The sequence below is a fragment of the Papio anubis genome, chromosome 9 (genome assembly GCF_008728515.1).
Source record: "Papio anubis isolate 15944 chromosome 9, Panubis1.0, whole genome shotgun sequence".
In the NCBI taxonomy this organism is placed as follows: Eukaryota; Metazoa; Chordata; class Mammalia; order Primates; family Cercopithecidae; genus Papio; species Papio anubis.
This window is the reverse complement of record NC_044984.1, coordinates 97901102-97917713: the sequence shown is the minus strand read 5'-3', so window position 1 is coordinate 97917713 and position 16612 is coordinate 97901102. Positions and strand designations below refer to the sequence as shown.

Genomic DNA, 16612 nt, shown 5'->3' with positions numbered 1-16612 from the left:
AGTTAAAATACAAAGACTGTTAGATAGGGTTTAAAAAAAATGCAGTCATATGCTATTTAAAAGAGATAAACTTGAAGCATCAGGATACAGAAAGATTGGAAATAAATGGATAGGAAATGATAGAGCAGGCCATAAGAAAGCTGCTGTTGCAATATTAATAATTTTAGACTTTAAGGCAAAAAACACTATGAGAAATAATGAAAGTTACTGCACAACAAGAAAAGGCTTAATGTGTAGGAAAAATATAAACATTCTAAAGGTGTGTTTGCCTAGCAACATACCCTTAAACACAAAATCAAAACTAACTACAAGGAGAAAATGACAAATCTACAATCATACTAGGGATATTTTAACACTCCTTTCTTAGTAATTGGTAGATCAAGTAGACAAAAGTATCAGTAATAATACAGAAGAATTGAAAAGTGCAGATAAGAAACATGATCTCAGTCAGGCGCGGTGGCTCACGCCTGTAATTCCAGCACTTTGGGAGGCCAAGGCTGGCGAATCATGAGGTCAGGAGTTCGAGAACAGCCTGACCAACATGGTGAAACCTGGTCTCTACAAAAAACACAAAAATTAGCTGAGGCGGGGGGCGTGTGCCTGTAATCCCAGCTACTCAGGAGGCTGAGGCAGGAGAATCGCTTGAACCCAGGAGGCAGAGGTTGTAGTGAGCCAAGATCACGCCACTGCACTGCAGCCTGGGTGACAAAGCGAGATTCCATCTCAAGAACAAACAAACAAACAAACAAACAAAAAAGTGACCTCATGACCTCATGTTCAATAAAGTATGAAGTAAAAAATTAAGTCTCAGAAGATTACATTTAGCATGTCACCTTTTTATTAAAGTTAAGAAAAATTAAAATTAAAATCAAGCATACAGGTCAGGCACCGTGGCTCGTGCCTGTAATCTCTGCACTTTGGGAAGCCGAGGCGGGTGAATCACGAGGTCAGGAGTTTGAGACCAGCTTGGTCAACGTGGTGAAACCCCATCTCTACTAAAAATACAAAAAATTAGCTGAATGTCATGGCAGGCACCTGTAATCCCAGCTACTTGGGAGGCTGAGGCAGGAGAATCGCTTGAACCTGGGAGGCGGAGGTTGCAGTGAGCTGAGATTGCACCACTGCACTCCAGCCCTGGTGACAGAATGAGACTCCATCTCAATAATAATATAATAATAGTAATAATAATAATTAAACATACAATTTTAGGGATGTACATACATGACATAAGACTATATTTTAAAAAGTAAAGGTATGATGAAGTATAATAGTGGTGGTCATCAGTATAATGATTATTTCAGATGGGGAGAGGCATGGGAACAGAACTGAGGAAACACACAGGTAGATGTAGCTTGTCAATATTCAAGTTCATGTATTGGATGATGGTTGATATGTGTTTTTCCTTATTAAAATAATGAATAAATAAGAACCAAGCATAATATTAATCCAAGCCTGTGCAATTGATTTTACACACTCATGCGCGCGCGCGCACACACACACACACGTGCACAGACACATGTCTAGGGATGGACTGCCTAAACTCAAATTCTCACTCTGCACTCAATTTCTTTGTACTTTGCCTCCCTCCTTTGTAATATGGAGGTGATAATAATTATGTTTATTACATCATGGTAAACATTAAATGAATTAATACATTTGAAGTCCTTAGACCTCTGTTTGATGTGTATGAGGGGATCCATAAATATTAGCAATCATTATTCTTACCTCTGAGAGAGAACAGAACTTTTGGATGTCCTGCGCTTCTGTTTCATTTTGCTCTATTTGTACTCGTGCTTGCCTTCTTCACTTTTCTGAGATAAAGAAGTACTCCTCCCCCTCTTTAAGGCCCACCCCTTCACTCAAACTCTGAATCTCATCCCCTTCCATTATCTCAATGTCCTCATTCCATAAAATGCCCTGCTCTCTCTTGCTTCCTCAATCCCCTTAGATCCATAAGGATTTGGCCAGGAAAGCAGAAACCACTCTAGGCATTTCAAGCAAGGAGAGATATAATACAGGGACTTGGAGGCTCACAAAACTGTTGGAAAGGTTGGGTGTGGGAGGGGGGCAAAGGCCAGAAAAGCCATTACTAGCTTTCAGAAAAACAGTATGTCCAGAAATCATAGGAAATTGCCACCGATGATCTCAGTAGTTGAATTACCCAAGTAGGTGATTCACAGGAAGATGCCTGGAGGTCTGACAAACTTTATGCTGATCCTTTGCCATTCTTTGTTGCCAAAGAGGCAATAATGACTTCTACTTGTCTTCTGTCTTTCAATTTTGTGCCAGTGCCTCTCACTGGTGAACTCTAAATGGACACCTTCTAAGGGACTCTGAGAGGTGTAGTTACCAGGCATCCAGCCCCTGAGATAGAGAAAAACATAGAAGGATTGGAGATGAATGCTGCTTGTCAATAAAATAAAATGTAAACAGTATCTGGTACACTCTTCCCCTCTACTGCATTCTTCCATCTGTATTTTAACATGCGCAGACCTTTTATCTCTTCAGCAAACCTTTCTTTATTCCATTTTTCTTTCCAGCTAGCAGCTTAGATCTCTCTCTCCTGCTTTACTAGAATTCTTTTTGGAAAGAATGCACATTCCATTTTCACTTTCTCACCTCCCAGTTTTTCTTCATCTCATGTTCATCTGGCTTCTGTCCCACAATCTCCCTGTGAATGTGGAAAAGGTTATAAGTGATCTCTTGTGGTTTAATCTACTAAACACTTCTAAGGCTTTAACTTAAACTTTTTTCTCTGCAGCATTTGATATTGGTGACTACTCTCTTCTTCATAAAGTTGTTTCTTCCTTTAGTGTCTGTAAAAACTGGTATACTGGTATAATTTTCTTTTTACAAATTCATAATAGAAATACAGCCACAAATCTCCCTTTTTCTTTCTTTCTTTTTTTTTTTTTTTTTTTTTTTTTTTTTTTTGAGACGGAGTCTCGCTCTGTCACCCAGGCTGGAGTGCAGTGGCCGGATCTCAGCTCACTGCAAGCTCCGCCTCCCGGGTTCACGCCATTCTCCCGCCTCAGCCTCCCGAGTAGCTGGGACTATAGGCGCCCGCCACCTCGCCCACCTAGTTTTTTGTATTTTTTTTAGTAGAGACGGGGTTTCACCGTGTTAGCCAGGATGGTCTCAATCTCCTGACCTCGTGATCCGCCCGTCTCGGCCTCCCAGAGTGCTGGGATTACAGGCGTGAGCCACCGCGCCCGGCCTCCCTTTTTCAAATACAACTGCCTCATGCTTAATTAACAGGAAATCCATTATCTTTTTCTTGAAGCTGCCAACTTTATATTATCCAACTATTCTGAAGGCTTACAAACCCTAAGTTGGGGGATACCTCATGTCTGCTTAACCCATTGCTATTGCTTCTAGCAGCCCCATGACATGTTTGTTAGAGATTGTGGCTATAAAGAATTGCTTTAGTTCTTCCAAGGAGGATGAGGTCAGTCCTTCAGAAGGAAGGGCTAAAGGAGGTTGAGGATTCCACAGCTTTGGCTTCAAGGTTGTAGCACTCCCCTTTCAGTCCTCTCTACAGCCACTTCTCAGCACTTCTATACAGGAGAGACTTAGGAATTGCCAAAAGATTATGGTTGTGTTTGATTATGGCCGCAGTTTTGTGTTGGTAATACTCTTGCAAGTCACCACTTTCTTGGTGTCAGCAAGTTCTAGAATTACTGAACCAGATTGTTTCTGATGTATTTTAGTTCTATGGAAGTCAAACCACAGTTTTCTCTTTCTTCCAAGGAATATGATAGTAGGGATCCCTTGGTTTAATAGGTGTTTTTTTTTTTCATAAATCTTAAGAACTCAAACTATCTGATTTGCAATAACTACCCCAGACAATGGAACTACTCATCAATCCTTCTGAAGGAGGCTATCTTTGAGATTTTCTGGAAAATTCTATTTCTTCCTCTTCTGTGCTAGAGCTGGAAGTTGTCTTTACTAAAGGAAACATAAATCAAAAACACCAAGTTTTATTTCTAACAAAATGAAATACCATACCCTTCAGATTCATTCATTCATTCAGAAAATTGTAATTGAGAATGAGCATTGGGTCAGGCACTATACTAAGCCCTGGGGAAAGAGTAGTAAATACAATTAAAAAAAATCCCCCTGCTTTCATGGGGTTTTCTTCCTAGCCGAAAGAGACAGACAATCACCAAATTTAAAAGGTAGACAATACAGCATGTTAGTAATAAACACTATATAAAAAATAAAATAAAAAGGGGTGTAACATATAGGAGAAACTAGGATTTTAAGGGTGGTAAGGGAAGGCCTTGCTGATGAGGTGGCATTTATTGGGATGGAAGTTTAAAAGACGGGGAGTCATCTGGGCACCAAGGGCTTCTTTTGGAGAGTGACATGAGCAAACGGAGAAAAGGAGAAAGGTCATAATGAGATTGGTCCTTCTGTCTCAAATGCAGTGGTGGTCATCAGGCTACAGACGTTGGGGTTGGTTTCTTGCCAAGAGCTTGTGGCAGCCTTCTCTTTGACCCCAGCTGTTGGACATGTGAAGTCTGGGGGAGGGATGGTCTCATCCTTTTTGCGCACTTCTTACTCCTTATTGAGTTCATCTTTAAGGTGTTGTCTCCAAAGTGCCATCCTCTACGCTATTATCTTTTCGTTCTGCATATTTTCCCTGGCCGCTGTCATTTATGGCCATTGCTTCAATTGACATCTATATGTTAAATATTCCTAAGCCTAAACCTCAGCCGAGTTCTGTTTCCTGAGAGCGACACCCATACCTTTCCCTTTACCTGACATTACCACTTAGAGAGCCAAAGACATTTCAAACTCAAGATGTGCAGATCTAAATCACCCCCCAACCACCCTTACTCTTGTGTTCCTCTCTCAGAGAATGGTCCCATCATCTACTTTGTTGCTTAAGTTAGAAAACTGAGGCTCATCATTGACTCTCATCTTTGACATGCAACCAGTCCCCACAACCACTCCCAATCCAACCAACCACCTCCAATCCAACCAACGTACCAACTATCAATCAATTCATTCTTACAATTCCTTATTATTAGCCAGGCATGATGGTTCATGCCTGTAATCCTAGCACTTTGGGAGGTCAAGGCAGGAGGACTGCTTGCAGCTAGGAGTTCAAGACCAGCTTGGGCAACATAGCAAGAGATAATCTCTACAAATAATAAAAAATAATTTGCTGGAGGTGGTGACATATGCCTATGGTCCTGGCTATTCTGGAGCCTAAGGTGAGAGGGTCACTTGAGAACAGGCAGTCTAGGTTGTGGTGAGCTGAGATAGTGTCACTGCACTCCAGCCTGGGTAGCAAAGTAAGAACCCATCTAAAAATAAAAAGTTTCTTATTATCTCACAGATCTACTTCTCTCCATTCCCACTGCTATTTGCAGAGTTCATGTCCTCAACATGTCTTGCCTAGATTGTTTCTATGGCTTCATATAGCATCTCATCCTCCAGCTTTGCCTCTCTCCAATCCATTCTCCAAGAGATAGCTCTTTTGATTTTTTTGAATAAATCTGATATATTACCTCCCTACTTAAAACCCTTTGAAGAGTCTCTCTTGCCCTTAGAATAACATATAACCTCCTTAGCCTGACACACAAGGCTCCCATGATCTACTGACTTCTGTAGCCTCATTCTTGTGCTTCCTCCACGCTTATATTTTATACTTCAGTCTTGAATGTCTCACAGTTCCCTGAATGGGCCTATCATACCCAGTCTTGTTATAAAACTATTCTTTCCATTTCAGGAAACTTTCCTTCCCCTTTATTATGTGAACTGCACCAAGCTGTCAGGATTTAGCTTCTCGATCCCTCCTTTCTGGGAAGATTACTCCAAAATGTTGGCCTGCCATAGTCTCCCACATTCTGGCAGAGGATACAAGTCTCTTGGGTCAGAGACAAAGGAAGGATTACTGTTCAAAGAAATAACAGTTGCCAAAGTATTGCTGCTTTCTTGCCCTGATTTCCTGAGCTCAATCTCCACAGGTTGAGATAATAAGGGCCAGGTGATACTTGCACTTGTTGTGGTTGTATTACAGGAAAGGAACCCCAAGCTTAGAGAACCTGAATCTTTCTTATTGGGTTGCAAACAAACACCCCAGGGAAAGACATTATCTTTATCATACTGAACAGTAAACAGACTGGCCTTTTCTTCTCAGGGGAAATCCTATTTCTGTCTTGCCAGGCTGTTGGCTATACAAACATTTATGAAAAGATAGTCTGAGCCAAAGGTTAGTTAGTGCTTCTGCTTGCAAGACATGCAGAGATGTGAGAGGCCCATATAGAATTGTCTCACCCCACTTATTACCAGTTACTGTAATTGCTTACTCATTCACATTTTCTCCAATCATACGGTAAGTTTATTGAGGAAAGAAGACAGTCTCCTTTCATTGCTGTATCTTTAGGACAGTGACGTGGCATAGTAAATGCAAAGTAAATATTTGTGGAATGAATGAATGAACTCATTCATTCTACTTGTGACACAAGATTGGGACTGAAGATCCATGCCCAGCTCTTTATATCCGAGGCTAGAGTCATACCCAGAAAGCAGTACTGAGGATTCCTTTTATGGGTCATGGATCCCGTGAGTCTCACTTGGCATGTAGTCGACAGCATAATTGCAGAAATAGGAAAACAGTGGTAGTTACGATGTATCTCAACATTTTCTTCCCTTTCTTCTCTTCCAAAGCATGTAAGCATGTGAGCCTCAGAAGAATTTCTGTGGTATTTATTTGAATTTAACTCTACCTGTAGGCAGTGATTGGCAGGTATTTTTGGTTTATGAAACAATTTTAAATTGCCATCCAATAATTTTGATAAGACAATAATGCCCACAAGAATGTAAGTTCAATGAGGATAAGTATTTTCAGAGATATAGGTCCTGAATCTATTTTTGTTGATTGAATTGAAGAATTTAATTTGTTGAGCACTCACTGTATGCCTAAGCATGGGGCTAAGCGCTTAGTATACTTCATTTAATTTGTACAATGACTGCACGAAGCAGGTAGTATATTATCCCCATTTTGCAGATGAGGAAACTGAGGCTTAGAGAAATTAAGACTTGCCCAAGACTGCACTACTGGTAAGTGCTGGGCTAGTGTTTAAACCTAGGCAGTGACTCCACACAAAGCATTTCTCTGCCCATGAAAGTGCTGTTGTTGAAAGGTTATCATTATCAAGAAGGAGGAGAATAGCATATAAACCTATGTTATGCATTTTTAGTGGATTGTAATCTGGCTTGAAAATTTGTAGCTTGGTGAATATTGTGTGAATCATCAAAATCAAGTTGCAGACATTTGACCATTTTTGACCGACAAAAATGTCAATTTCATATATTTCAACATAAAATATGTGCTGCAAACGCTATCTGAGAAAATGTTGCTTTCAAAAGTAGCTTCAGAACATTAACTATCTTGAGTACAGTGTGTGCTTTGGTTCCCCAGACCATGCCTGGCATGGCAGTTTTACTGTTTACGTAGAGCCGGGGGTCATCCAGAGGACATTTTTGTGGAAAATTGGGACCAGATAGAGAATGTGTCTGAGCTGAGACCCATAAGGACCAAAAGCACAATGGATGAGAGCAACCAGAAAGACCACAGTAGCTGTTGAAGATACTGAACCAGAGAGAATCAGATTAGCTGGAAGGTCTTCTGGGGTACTAGCAATATTCAACTTTATACTGCCAGAATGAATTCCTGCCTGGAAAGGGACAATATAAGAAAATTCAAGTTCCCCAAAACTAATTTGCTGTTTTCAGCAATGACGAATTCCCATAGTATTTGGTAAGTATAGCAATTATTGAGTTAGAGGACATAACCACCATTGTTGCAAAAAGTTAATGCTCTTGGCTAAATATTCATTTATATCGTTAGTATTATGAAATGCAGCCAGAGAATGTTTAGAAACTCACTCTGTTGGTGGAACGAGTCTGAAAGGAATCACATTCTGTCAAGGACTGAACTGTAGGGTGAACTTTTGTGTGATTGGCATTGGTTCCAGTCATGCCAGCAGAAACACAATTCCCCGTTGTCTCTGTGATCCGTGCTTCACCTTGCCTGTGGGGCAGGGGCATTTTGATGTGACCTCTTTGAAGACTCGACTCTGTGTCTGCCGCTGTTGTTAGAGGAGGCTGGCAAGCCTGACACTTCTGTAACAGTTACGGCGGTCATCCTCATTTTTCTATATTTCATCATACAGTTAGTAGGTCACACATACTAATGGTAATTTAATAAGCATATCATGCAAATGGCACAGGACAGTGTTTGATTTTGTCATGGAAGTCATAGATCTGAGAGTCAAAAATATTCTACATAATTGTGTCAGAAGTTGAGAATTAAACAAAGTAAAATAGAGCTATTTTTCTTTCTTATTAAATTTTCTTTAGTTTAGAACATTATTTGTGATATATACTGCCAATCAAATACATGTTTTTTCCCAGATGGCACAATATTATTTTATAATTTTCTTGTATAAAATGTTTTAAATACAAAGTAGCTATAAAAGAGAAAGTAAAATGGTCACCATTCAGGGACAACCATAATCAATATTTTGTACATATTTCTAATCAAAGCGTATAAATAAGTCAATTTCTGAAACACATTGAGATCATACCATACACACTTTTGGTATCTAGATTGTTTCTACTTTGTATGTTATAAACATTTTCCCATCTTTAATACATATTATTTTCTCACCTGGTTTTTCACGGCTGCACGGAATCCATCATGCAGATGGGTGTGAAAAATTATGGAGCTTTTTATACACAGGGTGTAGGGGGAAGCACTAGGAGTTAGAGTCAGAAGATGTAGCTTTAAACTTTTGTTCTTTGAGTGTCTCAGTTTCTTCAACTATAAAATGGAGATATTAACATTTGCCTGGCTTCCTTGCATAAAAGTTAGGTGAGTTTCTTTGAGGCATGGAGCAGGACATGATAGCAAGGAATTTTTATTTAAAGGTGTGTATATGTGACATGTTCAGGCTTTACAGATAGGCCATCGCACCAGAGTCTGCCTTAATCATTTGGTCTTAAAAACAGAAAAAAGCCAACAAAGATCGTAATCGAAGTTATATGTAAACTGTCATCCCACAATGTTTCATAATGCAGTTTTTAAAGTTTAGGTTAAAGCAAAACTCTTAAAGAACCAGCATGCCCTTTTAGAAGGGATTTGTCTTCAGCGAAGAACCTGTGTTACCAACTGAAGCGTCAATCTGGAAATATTGCCAGGGCCTTCCTTGGTCTTTAAACAAAATCACTGATGGGCTTTGATACCGGGTGGGAATTTTGAGAGGTCTCTCCGATTCTAGGAATTAATATATTTTGATGAATGCGAATTTTTAATATTTACCAGGTTAATATTCTCTTACCCAAAATGTAATGAAAAGGACTTGCTACTCAAACCTCTGAAATCATGAGCAGGGAGGAAATTCAGTGATCTCAATATCTCTGGTTCCAAGACCCAACTCTTTGCTTTCTTTTGACAACAGAAGACCCAGATTAGAAAAACTGTTCTGAAGGGAAACAGCCCTTGACTCTGTGCTACTGCTATACGCAGGCTTCATGGATTATCCTAACATTCTGACAGGAGGGTAGGGCTAGTAAGAAACTGTGCTCTCCTTCTCACCACACGCACAATTTTAGGACCCTTTTTGATCACAACTCAGGATGTGGCAGGGTTTATAAAAAGAAAAAAAGATTAAAAAAATGGAGGCTTAAGCTCTCTACACTGCTGCCCAGCCTAAAAGTTAGCTGGCACATTATTTTTAATGTCATCAAGAAACTCTTGTGGGGAATACATATGCATCAATTTTCGTTGCAGAGAAAGACGATTTTAGGACTAGGTTACAGATCCTTCAACTTGGAGGAGATGAACTTGATAGGTTCTGCCTCATTAGTCTTACAGTGATGTTTCCCCCCTTTTCTTTTCGAAATATGTCCCCTGGAATTGTTGGGCAATGTGGGAAAATATTGTGACAAACATTCCTGTTTATGTGTGTCATGGGGGCGACTGTTTTGTTTGCATCGCTTCTTGCCTCTGCCCCTCCTTTTCATGGTCAGCAGTTCCCTGACAGCTCAGATTCCTCTGCTGACATCTGTTATAATGAGAGCTCTGGCGGGAATAGATTTGCAAAATGATGGGCTCACAATAGGACGGAGCTGTTCCCCAAACTTTCCTTGAGGTAAGCAGATGGGGTCTGAAAATAGAGCATTTGAACCAATTAGGTCTAGGTGAACGAATTTATTCAGCACACACTGAAGAGTGATTCTGCACCCAACTTCTTTCCCTATCTCCTTCACCCCTCACCTCCCCCATCTCACCAACAGGAGGGTTTCCGATGGCGTGGGTTTTATCCCCCCTGAACACTTGCTGGGAGACAGGCCCTTCCAGTTCCTAAAGCAGGAGCATGCTGGGTATTTACCCTGTGCCAACCGTCTGAATAACAGAGAAAACCCACCCCTCATGCCTCATAATGAGAAGCTGGGGCAACACATGGGGCTTTCCCACTCGTCACAAATGATGGCTGTTTGTGCTAGTTAACCTTTTCTAAGCCTGGGTCAGCTCCTGCTGGGAGGCAGGGGCGATCTGGAGAGAGTGAAAGCCTGGCAGACCCCAAAGTCTCCAGCACGCTTTGGCCCCCAACACATGCCACTGCCTTTGCAGAATACCAAACCATCCTGCATCACGCTCTTCATAAGTCAGCCGGGCTCCATGTGCAGCTGACAGTTCGGATTCCAGAGGAGAACTGCCTCCAGGAACACTCTGCAGATACTTCCTGGTAACTTTTATTTTCTGGCACAGCTTATCTTCTCTTTTCAGAGGAATCTCTAAAAAAGGATGAAATGGAAATTTTCCCATCCTGGGCCTTATTATTTTCAGCAATCTCCACTAGCTGTGTAAAGAGAAGACTTCTTTGTAGTTTCAAAGCCTAAAGTCAAGTCAGTAATACACATTTTAATAACTTGTGCCTTAAGCGTATTGACTGAAGCAAAATGAAGACAGGGCGATTAAGAAATACACTCCTAAGTCCCATTCTTTGGGTATCTGGGGAGAATTTTGCAAGTGTCATGGGGAAATGCTATCTAATGAAGTATGGGGGAAGAAGGGCAGCTGAAAGGGAAATTTTGGAAATCTCTTTGGGGGTGAGGGGAACAGAAGTTTAAAAATGATGAAAATTCAAAGCCCAAGTGAGAGGTTGATTTTGTCTCACCATTGAAATAGCCAAACCTCATAAAAGGAATCAGATGTTGCAAATTGCAGGTTGAAATGATCAGTGGAAATGTATTTATCACAGCTGCCAGCGTTCTGAAGAGCAGAACTCATACTTTGTAACATACTCCAGAGAGACCTGAACAGTCTGTAGAGCTCAAATTCTCAAATCCCACCATCCCTGACTATCTCCTGCTGCCAGCTCAGACCTGTGGATTATTGTGCTAATTCAACACCATCTGCTTATAAGGTGGTATTGTTCAGAATGGTGTGTTTATGTGGCAACGGGTATCCTGAGAAGGGAGGAGGAGCCGACGCACAGTTGAAATAGTTCATTAACCCCAAAAGCAGTTAGCTGTGAGAAGCTTAATGCAGAGCTGCTACAGCATTTACAGGAATAGACAGTCTAACATCTCAGGCATTACATGCTGAGGAAATCCACCTTTGAGTTAAATCCTTGCTTATTTAAAAGCAATCCTATGGGCTCCATTAGAATTTACTATTTGTGGCTATTAATAGTGGTAAAGAGAGGAGTAAAATAAGTGAAACCAAAGGTTGAGATCTTGTGCTACTGTTCATTGGGATGATTTGACACCAGATGCTGACACGTGGACAGGATTCACCCCTACTTTTAAGTCATGCTCAGGTACCTGGAGGATGGGCATTTATTGCTTTCCGTAAAACCATGGTATAGTTTGCAATGGTGTTTTTTTTGTTGTTGTTTTAGGTGCACACTGTTATACTACTTTGGGAACATTGAATGGTAGAAACAGCATGGGTTCAGGGACCAAAAAGTTTGAATCTCTGCCCTACCACTCACTGCCTGTGTGATTTTGAACATGTTTCTGAACTTCTCTGAGCCTTGGTTTCCTCATTGTCTAAAACATGGACAATACTTGTCCCGAACAGTTATTAGAGGATTAAGTAGAAGAATGTCTGTGAATGCATCTGGTGTGGTATTTGGCATAAAGTGGGTGTCTTCCTTTGGTGTTGCTATAAAGGAATACTGGAAACTGGGTAATTTATAAGGAAAAAATTCAAATTTATTTGGCTCATGATTTTGATGTCTGGAAAAGTTCTAGATTGGGCATCTGGTGAGGGCCTTGGGTGGCTTCCATTCATGGTGGAAGGCGAAGGGGAGCTGGCGTGCAGAGAGAACACAAAGTGAGGGAGGGGGCAAGAGAGAGGAGGGGTTGCTCCCTGGCTCTTTTTAACAACCAGCCCTCTGGAGAAGTAACAGAGCAAGAACTCCCTCACCACGCGCCAAGTGGCCACTAATCTATTCATGAGGGGTCCCCTCCATGACCCAAACTCCTCCCAATAGGCCCCACCTCCAACATTAGGGATCAAATTTCAACATGAGATTTGGAGAGGACAAAGATCCAAACTATAGCATCAGGTAAAAGAATTTTCCCTTGACTATAGTCTCTTTTATGCCAATTCATGTTTCAAATACTACTTATAAGCTATATGACACTGGTTGGGCCTAATTGAACTTTGTCTCTTGCTTTCTCCATTTTTTTCTTATATCTATGTCTTCTCTTTCTGGCTTATTTCATGAGCAGAATATATATATATATATATCTCCCTGTGTTTGGCATTTGTTAAATGTTCCATTTCTTCTACCATTCATTCATTGATTCATTCAACCCATGAAATCTGTTACATGCCTATAATAAGCCAGTATTGCAAAGAAGTATAAATAAAGTCTATATTTTTTGGGAAGTGACAATTTGGGGATAGAAAGTATGATAGCTTCCTTCAAAATATGAATGGCTATTGTGAAAATTACGAATAATTAATGGGGCAAGGACCCTATTTTACTTATCCCATTATCTAAACCCAGAGCTCAGTTCAGACACGCCTTCATTGTATAAACTTAAAAGTTAAAGAACAGAGATGATATTTGCTTAGTGGGTAGAAATAGGACCAGCTGGTAACAAACACTGGATTTCGTATCAGCATAAACAAATTCTAACATTGTGAAGGCACACACTGAGGAGGGGTGATATCCTAGTCATGGGTGGTTCAGGTTCTGGCCCCCTGAGAGATGTGGAGGAGAAGCTGCAAGCCTAACTGGGAATTTATAGCTCCTTCAGAGACATCTGCATAGCTATGTGTTTGTAGGCTTGAAATACTGATCGTATCAGTCAGGAAGGAAGGAATAGAAAGTACCAGAAAGGAAGAGAAAACACTACTCATGATAGCATGAACAATAAGAGGACTTATAGCTCATCAACAATATGTCAGAATGAGGGAAACTCCAAGTTGGTTTCTGTAGAAGCTCTATAATGTCGACAAGCACCTGATGGGCACTAATTTATTCATGAGGGGCCTGCCTCCATGACCCAAACTCCTCCCATTAGGCCCCGCCTCCAACATTAGGGATCAAATTTCAACATGGGATTTGAAGGGGACAAATGACAAGATTCCTTCCATCTCATCATTCTGTAGTCTTTAGCATTTTTCCCTCAGAGTAACCCCCTCATGCTTACAAGGTGGCTGCCACAGATCCAGCTCTCAAGTGCAGACATGTTCATGTCCGGTGGCAGAAAAGAAACCATTTCTTTCTAAATTTTTTTGATAAGGAAATCTTTCTCAGAAGCCTTTCAGCGGACTTGCTTCCCATCTCATTGCCCAAATTACAACATATACCGAATTTAATCCCTGACAAGAAGAAGAGGACCAGCCTATAGGCTGCCAGAAGTCAATTGGGTTCTCTAAGTAAGAAAGAAGAAAAGTAACTGCTGTTGAATGGGAACCACTAATGCCAAATACAGACAGCCTGATGCAATGAAGAAAGCATGAGTTTCGGTTCTGTTCTACTCTTTGGTAGCTGTGTGATCTTGAGTGTATCTGTCTTCTCAGGCTGCCATAACAAAATACTGCACATTGGGCAGCTTTAACAATATGAATTTATTTTCTCAAAGCTGTGGAGGCTAGCAGTCCCAGACTGAAATGCCAGCTGATTCAGTTCTTGCTGAGGGCTCTTTTCTTGCCTCATTAATGGCTTCCTTTTCCCCGTGTCTTCACATAAGGCTTTTTCTGTGCATATGGAGAGCGAGCATGTCAGGATTGAGCTTTCTGGTGCTTAATGATTTCCTTGCTCCAAACATAGTCACATTGAGGGTTAGGTTAGGGCTTGAACATATGAATTTCGGGGAGATACAATTCAGTTCAGAGTATAGGGAAAATTACTTAACTCTCTAAGCCTTTCTTTCCTACCCCTGCAAATGGGACTAATCATGTACACCTCCTAGTGTTCTCCTGGGAATACGATGAAATAATGACACATATGCTCAAACTTACCCCAAAGCCTTGAGTTACATTAGTTTACATTTTGTTCTTTTCACTCCATCAACTAAAACCAGACAACTCATGCAATGATAGAAACTTCGCCAAATCACATGGCTTTCCATAGTGCATACTGATTTTAAGAATTGAGTTCCGGTTTCTGACAACCAGAGTAGCTTAAATATGCTTAGAAAAAGCAAATAATGCTTTATTTGCCTGAAGATTATATTATTTCATCTCAAAGCTAATGTGGTAATTTTATTGCAGAAATATTGTTATGGATTCCCTATCATTCTTTCTTGAGGATTAAAGGGAATAAAATTGAAAACTCTACATAGTTGAAAGATAAAACATACCTGGGTGATTGGTTTCTTGCAACTAGCAGAGACACTTAAGAGAGCAGCCTCTGAAAGCAGATTTTGTTTTGTTTTGTTGTTTTTTTGAGACAGAACTTCACTCTTTTGCCCAGGCTGGAGTGCAGTAGCGTGATCTTGGAGTGCAGTGGCATAATCTTGTCTCACTGCAACCTCTGCTTTCTGATTTCAAGCGATTCTCCTGCCTCAACCTCACAAGTAGCTGGGATTACAGGTGCCCACCACCATGCCCAGCTAATTTTTGTATTTTCAGTACAGACGGGGTTTCACCTTGTTGGCCAGGCTGGTCTCGAATTCCTGACCTCATGATTCACCCGCCTTGGCCTCTCAAAGTGCTGGGATTACAGATGTGAGCCGCTGTGCCCAGCCTGGCAGATTGTTTTTACTGGCTGCATCATATTGACAAAATTATTTGGACAGAGCGGAGAGAGTGAGGAGGCTGCGTCTGGCTCCCGCTCTCACAGCCATTGCAGTACATTGAGCTCCATACAGACAGCACCGGGGCAAGTGAGAGCCGGACGGGCACTGGGCAACTCTGTGCCTCGCTGAGGAAAAATAACTAAACACGGGCAAAGGAGATCCTAAGAAGCCGAGAGGCAAAATGTCATCATGTGCATTTTTTTTGCAAACTTGTCGGGAGGAGCATAAGAAGAAGCAACCAGATGCTTCAGTCAACTTCTCAGAGTTTTCTAAGAAGTGCTCAGAGAGATGGAAGACCATGTCTGCTAAAGAGAAAGGGAAATTTGAAGGTATGGCAAAGGCGGACAAGGCCCGTTATGAAAGAGAAATGAAAACCTATATCCCTCCCAAAGGGGAGACAAAAAAGAAGTTCAAGGATCCCAATGCACCCAAGAGGCCTCCTTCGGCCTTCTTCCTGTTCTTCTCTGAGTATCGCCCAAAAATCAAAGGAGAACATCCTGGCCTGTCCATTGGTGATGTTGTGAAGAAACTGGGAGAGATGTGGAATAACACTGCTGCAGATGACAAGCAGCCTTATAAAAAGAAGGCTGTGAAGCTGAAGGAAAAATCTGAAAAGGATATTGCTGCATATTGAGCTAAAGGAAAGCCTGATGCAGCAAAAAAGGGAGTTGTCAAGGCTGAAAAAAGCAAGAAAAAGAAGGAAGAGGAGGAAGATGAGGAAGATGAAGAGGATGAGGAGGAAGAGGATGAGGAGGAAGAGGAAGATGAAGAAGATGAAGATGAAGAAGAAGATGATGATGATGAATAACTTGGTTCTAGTGCAGTTTTTTTTTCTTGTCTATAAAGCATTTAACCCCCCTGTACACAACTCACTCCTTTTAAAGAAAAAAATTGAAATGTAAGGCTGTGTAAGATTTGTTTTTAAACTGTACAGTGTCTTTTTTTGTATAGTTAACACACTACCGAATGTGTCTTTAGATAGCCCTGTCCTGGTGGTATTTTCAATAGCCACTAACCACCCGGGCGCGGTGGCTCAAGCCTGTAATCCCAGCACTTTGGGAGGCCGAGACGGGCGGATCACGAGGTCAGGAGATTGAGACCATCCTGGCTAACACGGTGAAACCCCGGCTCTACTAAAAAATACAAAAAACTAGCCGGGCGCGGTGGCGGGCGCCTGTAGTCCCAACTACTCGGGAGGCTGAGGCAGGAGAATGGCGTGAACCCGGGAGGCAGAGCTTGCAGTGAGCTGAGATCCGGCCACTGCACTCCAGCCTGGGCGGCAGAGCGAGACTCCGTCTCAAAAAAAAAAAAAAAAAAAAAAAAAAAA

General features: G+C 41.3%; 1 pseudogene; it reads left to right on the top strand.

The window, feature by feature from the left end:
- The first annotated feature begins 15141 nt into the window (after positions 1-15141).
- LOC101013983 lies at positions 15142-16238 on the top strand (annotated as a pseudogene).
- The last annotated feature ends 374 nt before the right edge of the window (positions 16239-16612 follow it).